We start from the raw sequence: 10323 nt of genomic DNA on the forward strand, positions 1-10323 counted from the left end.
TAGCCTACGGTCTAACGGTTACCGCATAGTCGGAACGTCAGACCTAAGCTACATCGACGTCTGGTAACTGGACCTTTGGGCGACAGTCACTAGGGCGACAGACACTTAGGCGACACTTTCGGTTCGAAAGGCGACAACTTCAGACGGAAAGGCGACACGGCAGACAAACCGGCGACAATTCTAGACTAAAAGGCGACAAATTGGTTTGCTGTTTGGTTGAAGGCAAGGTAATATACTGACAAACTATGAGATGCTGTCGTTGTGTGCTATGCTTACGTATATTTTTGAAACGAAGCCTTGAAAGTGTTATTGTTTTTTTACAGACTTTTTTATAAATCGAAATTGCAACATGTATTTTTAAACGCCATTGGTGGGATTGGGATTTCTCTGATTATGCTAGCCCAGACAATTAACAAAATATTAAGGTTTTTTTTCTAAAAATGCATCTAGCTTATTTAATTAAAACACCAAAACTTGTTTTTGTATCAGCATGTTTGTTCAAAACTGTTCGAAAAGTCACGTTCTCGGCTGAATTGTCGACAATCTTGTCTCTGATTATTAAAACTTTAGAGTTATCCCATCTCTGATTGTTGAAACTTTAGAGTTATCTTACCTCGAGAAGAAATAGTTTTATGGTTTCGATCGTCAAAATTCACAGTAGCTGGGAGAAGAGTTTGCTTTTTGTGTGAGGTGAAAAGACAATTCCCTATTATTGTAATTTCTCATTTACTTGTGGAATTAATGATTTCCTTATCCTTGTTTCTTTACAATTATGATAATAATTCAATGTCATTATAATGCAGACTCAATAGGCTAAATTGCGGTTCACACTGATCTATGTTTGTTAAGATTTTATTTGAGTATGAAGAGTGAAGGCTTTTTTTGACATAGGTGTCTAAGATATATCCATATTTTACTAACTTCTGCAGCTTGTTGCAAGAAGACTAAACAGCATCACAGAAAGCTTATGGAGAAATGATCCATTCCAAAGCATAGAAATCAACTGGTCCTGATGCCATATTACCCTACAGTCACTTGAGATATTTGACCGAATTACCCTTGTCACAGATCCCGATGGCACACACAACCTGTAGTTTGAGACAATGAGGAGTGATCAACACCTCAAAGACCTTTTGATATATACTCAGTTGCAGGTTAATGCTGCCATGTACCACATCGTATACTATATTTTGCATTTTAACGCGCACTATGAATCTTTTTATATGCGACTATTTTAACAAAGGACAGACTTCAGAAAAGATGGGAATATATTACATAGACAGCCATTGGCTTGAACTTTAATAACAACTTTATTAAATAGTGGTGTAGGGAATTTCCTGCAATTATTTTTGTGTATGATTGGAAGTGCAAGTGCATTCGAGCACCTGCGAGTCACTGTGTACAATTATACTCCTGTAGTTCAAATTATCTTTTCATGTAAGTTTTAGAATTAGTAGAAAGTAATATTCAGTTGCCAATTTATAACCGTGAACCTGATCTTGTCATTCTAGATAGGAAAGAGAAGTTCTATCGCTAGATGGGTTTATCTACATAGTATCAATCAGTATAAAGTCATTGTAAAAAAAATTAATGCTGCAAACTATTGATATACGTATTTTTGAAAGTTATATATGATAAAAATCAGCTTTACTATTTGTATAAATATACCAAAAAGCAAATTTATTAAAATGTATAAAGCTAAACTCATATGTATGTATTTATTTTCATACTGCAATCAGAACAAGAATATACATTAATTTGAGATCTACTACTGAGGGTCCTAATACATGATGCATGAGCCAAAGATAGTATAATGACTCATCAACAGCGATATGCTAGTGACTCAAGAATGCATCGCTTCAAAGGGGTTGAAAAAGTTGGTACCTCTATGATGTCATAAATTAGGCGGTAAGGAATCTCAGACTCTTGCTACACTGATAAGCAACTTGCCAGTTTTTCCAAGCATTCAAGGAAGGAAGTGAAAAAGAAAATAGGTATTGGCTAAATGACTATTCAGCGTGTTGACAGACTCTAAAGTTAAATTTGTGGAAAAGGATGAACAGAAGAATAGTTGGGCGATTAATGACAGATTAATCTCAGCAGTTTTTTTAAATATTAACTATCTCAATTAAATAAATATTTGGTACATTCATTAATACAATAGGAAATTCTACTGTGTGTAAAAGAATAATGTAATCAGATTAATGAGGATATAAGCATGTAATAGATGCCAAGGAAATAAGGTGGAGCAATGCGTAAAAAGTATGCTAATGCAAGATTTCCAATCTGGGCATCAATAAAGTTGGTGTCTTGTTAGTGTTCACTACTAACTCACAACAACATAACAGGCCATAGCAGGACTTAATACGTGTATTTTGAATTAATCCTGCCCTCAGAATTGTCGCCTCAATGTCCAGAATTGTCGCCTGTTTGTCCGCTGTGTCGCCCTTCCGTCTGAAGTTGTCGCCTTTCGAACCGAAAGTGTCGCCTAAGTGTCTGTCGCCCTATTGACTGTCGCCCAACCGTCCATAATTCCGACGTCTAAGGTCATGGCAGTTGTTAGCGATGACTGCAGTTTGGAAATTGTCACAACGCTATAAGTTGAGGACGTAGTAGTACATGTACATACATAAGACTTTATTTACTGTTTTACGTTATTTTTTTGTTTATTTCACATAAAATAATAATTTTTATAATAGGTTTAAATGGATTTTTTAAATGTTTTATCGTCATAACCTACTTTTTTAATTTGTTATTTTCAAATGTGTCGTTTTTCTTTACGCACCTTTTATATTATTAGATTTCAGAATCTGCTAGCAGCCAAAGGTCGAGCGTGTAAAAACTTTTTACACGGACAGTCCTATGTGGCGTTATATTCAGTAAAAATTGCGTCTACATTCGGTCAGACAGTCACTAAATTCTATTACCTCTAAAATGGCCAAGGTCATTTATCCACGTAACAATTTGAGCGCCATCTTGGTCTATGCTACATGGGCACGCGCTCTTTTATAGTAACCTAGCAACATTGTACAACATTTAATCTCAATGAGCTTGTGGGTGCTTTTATTCATCTCCAATCTTAATCAACCTATATATCAAAGTCAAGATAAAGATCTACATGTTCATTTTGTTGTATATGCAGGTGTCTCTTGTGCGTCTGACTATGTTGCAGAAACTTGGGCTAAGAAAGCCAGATAGGCTTTGGGAGGCAAAGCCTCTCACACAGGCTGGCAAGATTATGTAGCTTTCTCAGCTTATTGATAAAGCTAAGGAATAGCTGACTAGATATGGAGAAGGGTGTATAAGGGAGCATTCTTCTTCCTGCTACAGGAGAGCGAAGTTGTGGTGAGTGAATACACAACACATTCAACCTATATATGAAAGTCAAGCCAGCTAAAGATTACAGATTCTAAGCTATAATTTTTTGTTGTAGATGGCTATTGGCATGGTTTCAACAATTGGCAGACAACTCTATATGGGCGCTATATAATTTGCAATTCTTATCAACAGATGTTTCCACTGGATTTAAGGGTATCATTGGCATCGCTCGAGTTACCAGCCCAGTGAACTTTAGCTTTAAAACTTATTGACTATCTAATAAGAGATCACAATAGTTGTTTACATCACCAAGAGCAGAAAACTGGCCAAAACTGTTGTATACATTTGACGAAAATCTTGCAACCTAAATTGCTTTGTTCTAAAAGTGGTTGGATTGGCCTCGAGCTTAGATTAGCTTTAGCTATTGCGCCAGTAGGTCGTAACACTCAATATATCTTGATTTGTGTTATATTTATGTGTTATTTGTTGATATAGACCAAAAGCAAACTATAAATCTTAACTACAGTATGCTTGACCGCAAAATTTATTTGTGATTTTGAAAATAAATGATCCATGCATAGAAAATGAGCCAGATGCTCAGATGCTAATACAATGTCTAATAGCATTATATATAAAAAGTATATAATAAATTAAACAACTAAACACCTTTGAACTGTACAAATTGTATGCATATATAAAGCAAACTATAAATCTTAATTACATTATGCTTGACTATTAAATATTTTGTGATTCAGAAAATAAATGATCTATGCATAAAAATTAATGAGCCAGATGCTTTGATGATCCTAATATAACGTCTAATAGCATTATAGTATATACAAATTATATAATAAATTGAACTACTACATGCCTGCAAACTGTACAATTTGTATGCATATATATATAAAGAAAAGTCTTAAAAATAAATACTAACTTAAACCGGCTATAGACAATTTATGTCACAGCGGCATAACAGTTTATTGTCCTCTAAATAATGTTTTTGTAGCATTATGTCTGATGTTCACTTTATGTAAATCTAGGTTTCTTAAGTTGGCAAAGTGGTGCTGTCTTAAATCAAAGTATGTTTCAACCACTAAAGCTAGTAGTGAGAAGTGATGATTATCAATTCCTACAGAAGTGTCAGTACAATGTTGCTTTAATTCAAATATATCATAGCGTGCAATCTCTTCTTTTACACACTTCAGGATCTTGGGATATTTCAAACATTGATTTGCTGATGTAGTCGCCATCAGATACTTTTTGGTGCATAGAACAGTTGATGACAGCCGATTAGCTTCCCATCACACTAATGTAATACAGCCCCAGTATGACTATCTATCTTATCTATGAGTAACTGATTGCATTAACTCATCTACTTAACACTATCTATTCAGTGCCTTTGCAAGTCATGTAGGTATTAGGGATTACGTGTATGTCACAATTTCTACTTCCATAACATTTCCATAATTCATTTCCATATTATTTCCATAACATTTCCATAATTCATTTCCATATTAGTTCCATAACATTTCCCTATTTTATTTCCATATTATTTCCATTTTCATAATTCATTTCCATATTATTTTCATTTCCATACCACTTGCGTAATTCATTTCCATATTATTTCCATTTCCATACCATTTCCATAATTAATTTCCATATTATTTCCATACCATTTCCATGATTAATTTCCATATTATTTCCATTTCCATAGAATTTCCATAATTCATTTCCATATTATTTCCATTTCCACAATTCATTTCCATATTGTTTCCATTTCCATAACATTTCCCTATTTTATTTCCATATTATTTTCATTTCCATAACATTTCCATCATTCATTTCCATATTATTTCCATAACATTACATAATTCATTTCCATAACATTTCCCTACTTCATTTCCATATTTCTAAAATAAAATTTCCATATCCATTTCCGTAAAATTATGGAAATATTTATGTTTATGGAAATAGATATGGAAAAGTAAACATTTTCATAATATGTTTAGCGATCCCTGGTAGATATTGAATTGCTTTAAATAATAAGCACATATTAGAGTGATAAACTATAATCATCATTTCTTTAATATGAGCATTAATTACTATCTTAACTGGAAATTCATGATCCTTGTTTAACCATTCTCATGGCTGATGTTATTGATCTAGTCAATCATTACGATTGATTAGCACAAAAAAGGGTCGTGGTCTAAACGCTCCTCGTTGGCACCGGAAACGCTCGTGTTGTTATCACCATTGAACTTAAAACCCCTGGAATGGCAATCACGTGACTTTTACGTTGATAATAATACGTAAACGTATGCGCCATATTGGAGAGCTAATCGAATGCTAGTTCCGTTTGTAAACAAACGGTGAAAAATGACAGAAATGTACATGTTGAATAGTTATTTTCCAGCTGGGTGTTAATGAAAGCTACTCCTACACAGCGTTTAGAGTGCCCTGATAGAAGAAAACCTATTTATAACATATGGAGTAGGATATACCAAATGATAAGTAGATGTATAATAGATTTTCGTGGACCATGTTACTCATACAAACTGTTGTATTACAAATGCATAAACCCAGCAAATGATATATTCAGGCAAATAACAACTGTTCCATTATATTAAAATTTATATTACATATGCATAAATGCATATGGAAAAACTTAGCACATGAAGTATTTCGATAAAAACAACACAGAGGTATGCTGTCAAAACAGAAACTGTTTTCAAGAGTTAAGTGATAATAGCTTATGAATGTATGATATGTATAATACAGTATCTGTAAAAGATGGAATGAACTACTGCAACAACTAAACGGAAATTAAAAACCGTTGTAATAGAGAACAATCAAAATAATGCAAACAAGGAAATGCAGGAATTAGTGTAATCAGATGATTAAACTTATACATACACGTTACAGAAACTGTAAAAGGAGATTTGTATAGAAGTGGATATTGAGCCAAGGTGCATCAGTTTCTTAGAACTAAATTAGATTAGGAATAACAGCACAACAACAGCTGCAGATGAATATTACAGTGATTATATTGTTACTGGCCTTTAAAAAGTACTACTTTAGTATTGTATGCCACAAAGATGCACCTTGCAGTTTGAGTGCAGGATTTTAGCATAATGATGCTGTCGGAGATCATAAAACGACTGAATAAAGTTTTTCATCAATGACGCAGTGGATGGATATGCCATCTGCCGTATCCGTAAGGTGTTTCCCAAAGCATAACACATCACTAGACCTTACACTACTAATAAAATACACCACACAATGGAGTGGATCTGGCTTTGTATGAATACGAAAGTATTAATCTGCAACTAGCAGGATCCTGATGACATCGTCTGATGGACGCACCAATCCTCCATTGTTTTGTAGCTTGAGTAGAGTATAGAGATGTCGGTACTGGATATTTGACTTAGTGGTAACCAGCAACTGACGGCCAATGTCACGACAGCACTTTAGTTAGCTTTTGCACAATGTAGCCAGCTATATAGACTATACTGCTACCTATAACAGAAATTTGACATCTGAAATCATTGAGTTCCACAAACTGATCAACTTCTGGAGTAGCCAGTATGATGAGAATCTCGTTTTGAGCAGTAACATTACCTGTCTTACTAGCATCTGATTCTGCACCACATTTGATGATAAGTTTGCGAAGGTAGCCTTAAACTGAGTAACAGTAGGATTATTATTCCAACCCCCTAAACAAAAGCATCAATTATAACAATTACATAAAATCAACAAAAATGAATGTCTTATTCACATAAACATAGTACCCTTAATAAACAACCATACAAGTAATAAAATAAATGAAAATAAAACCGCTCAAAATGCTACCATATCGCTATGTAAAATGAAAATGTAGCAATTTTCACTGGAAGTCATTCACACCCATCTTAGGCATAAAGCTTAATGGTTGACTTGCAACAAAATTCACATCACCGTTATTTGATATGCAAAGATTCACCATGTTTTACCCTGTTGTGTTGAAAATCGATGATTTTTTTTAAATCAAAAAAATCGATTTCTATTGTTTTATTTGATTTTTTTTATTTAAATCAATTTTTTTTGTTCCAAAAAGATGTTTTGTGTTCTAAATTGCAAGTTATTGCTATCAATTTGGAATTTATGATTTGCAGGAGTATTATGTAGTTTTATTACAACAACTAGGAAATGAAAAAAAACATTTACACAGTTAACATTTGATAAAAAGGACAGCATAATTTATGCGTTGGACATTAAATCCCAGAAACAAAGATGAAGAATCACAGAGAACAGATCACACAACTGCTAAGCTGCAGACATATTCATAGGCACTTGCTGTGGCAGCTGTCACTGTTTTGGGTGCTGTTTGAGGCTTCTAAATTTTTTTTAGATATAGCTACTTTAAGTTGAGCAACCTTGCAGCACTGTGCTTGACAATATGGTTTTAAATTTAATCATTGAAAAGTATCATTCAACATTGAAAAATATTACCTTTAAATGGCTTCAGTCGAACGTTTTAACCTGCTGTTAAAACATGGATCATTGAAATGTTCGTTGCAGATAAGTGCTCAAGGATCAGGCTTATTCACTCTTCTGCGGTTGCGATACCATTGTAAATAACGAGAGTTCTCAGTTGCTTTGTTTGGAAATCTAAAAATTAAAATGAAACTGTAGTAGTTAGTTAGCAGCAGTAGTAATAACAATAGTATTATTACTCTTATCTCCTTACTGCTAGCTAGATCCAGGTACAACAATAAATAATATTATAAGCATGACAAACACTTCCTTCAAATATAAATATTTAGAAATAACCTAATGGGTTGTAGTTCCAAAATATTAATATAGAAAAAATTCAAAATTTAAATAATAAAAAACCTTCGTTCTGAAGGAAGAACATTTCACTCACTAGCTTATAAATTTATCTAATCACCGACAAAATACAGTCAAACTCGTACACTCAGTAGTGACACTGATCGACTCTCACTCACCCAGTATTACCTCGTATTACCTCGTAGAATTCTTCACGCTAAACCACCTAGGGATGTAAGGGGCGTGCCTCAATTAGACCCAAATGGATTTTTTCTTTGTAAAACAATGTTCCAGTAATTGGTTTCATAATTAGAATCTATGAATTAATGTTACATAGAGGTCTGCAATTTAAGGTCTCGTATTGTCTTTGGTAAAAAGCTATTGTGGAAGAGTGACCTGTTTGTTTGTAGAGTGATTGGAACTTCGTGTCTTTGAGATCTAGTTTGTATAAAGTTTGTTGGTATGGTAATGAGCTTGTCATAAGATTCTGTGAGTGCAGGATGTATATCTTCTTTGCTTAGTACTCTCATAAGTAGCCTCATTCTTTGTTGTTGTCTTCTTTGTTGTAGTGGGATCACTCCTAGCTTGTTTATAGCCTCGCTTATGCCTCTTGTACCTTTCAGGTTTGCAATAAACCTGATAGCTTGGTTCTGTACAAGCTCTAAGTCTTTGATGTCACCTTTATGACTAGTGTAGTGACAGTGACTAGTGTAGTAGAACTAACTAGTGGCAGTACTAACTAGTAGTAGCACAACTATTAGTAGTCGTAGACTTGAGCAATAGTAACAGAACTAGTAGTAGAAGTGACTCACTTGTGAAATGTCATGCCTTTTCCTTTAAAAGTCCATTCTTGCGGTTTTTGCAGTTCATGGAATAGCAATAGCACTGTGCACCTACACCCTTATCTCTCGCACATAGATTATTAGTAGCAATCTCAGTAGTCTGTTCCTTTGATTGAGCGGTGTATTCGTGACCTTCCATAGCTGTTAAATCTGAAATTAGATTTCTTTCTCACATTGAACCACAGGTGTCCTTTAGCGGGGATATTGCCGAAGCCGAGACCGGGCCGTAGTCTACACACACAAAAACAACAAAGGTCCACGTAGTTATGAGCAAAAACAAAAGTATCCACTCAAATATCTCACCAATCCGATGAGCAGTACACACAAAAACTAAACCAATCGACTGAGCCACACATCATGTCAAAATACTCCAAGTTTCAAGTCATGTCGTACACAACTCACCTTATGGTTTGTCAAAACTTGTCCCAAAGTCCCTGTTAATTTGGGACTGTCCAATATGTTTTAGAAATGGTCGCCGCTAGCCTAACGTCCTGATTCAACATCTTAGTAACTATCGGGGTATTGCTGAGTGCTCCCGATCTTTTTGAGTCTCTCCTAAGCATGCAAGAACCAATCAAAATCGGGTTAACACTATTGTAAACAAAACTTAAGAGGGACTCAAAAGGATCGAGAGCACTTAGAAATGCCCCGATAGTTACTAAGATGTTGAATCAGGACGTTAGGCTAGGCTAGCGGCGACCATTTCTAAAACAGATATTGGACAGTCCCAAATTAATAGGGACTTTGGGACAAGTTTTGACAAACCATAAGGTGAGTTGTGTACGACATGACTTGAAACTTGGAATATTCTGACATGATGTATGGCTCAGTCGATTGGTTTAGTTTTTGTGTGTGCTGCTCATCGGATTGGTGAGATATTTTGGTGGATACTTTTGTTTTTGCTCATAACTACGTGGACCTTTGTTGTTTTTTGTGTGTGTAGACTACGGCCCGGTCTCGGCTTCGGCAATATTCCCTCTAAAGGACACCTGTGCATTAAACACAATGAAATTAACTTGAACATTAACTGATAATGGCGTCGACCGGATTTCCGTACTCGCGAATGACCTTTTGCCATTCCAGGGGTTTTAAGTTCAATGGTTATCACTTTAGGAGTCTAAGGAGATGTAACTTTATGGATAGGCCAATGCCATTCCAGGTACTGTACATTTAATTGTAATTCCAGGTAGTTAGTGTAATTCAGTGCCTTTTCAACTTGGTTAGCGCCAATCATAAACGTAGCCTGTTAGCAATACGTATAGTAAATGATCTAGCTCTACGGCTCTTTGTTCGGTTATTGTTGTTTTATTGGGTTTTTGTGGCTCAGGCTATTTTGGCGTCTGCGGTTAACGCAGAT

This window comes from Watersipora subatra, chromosome 4 (assembly GCF_963576615.1).
Source record: "Watersipora subatra chromosome 4, tzWatSuba1.1, whole genome shotgun sequence".
Classification (NCBI taxonomy): Eukaryota; Metazoa; Bryozoa; class Gymnolaemata; order Cheilostomatida; family Watersiporidae; genus Watersipora; species Watersipora subatra.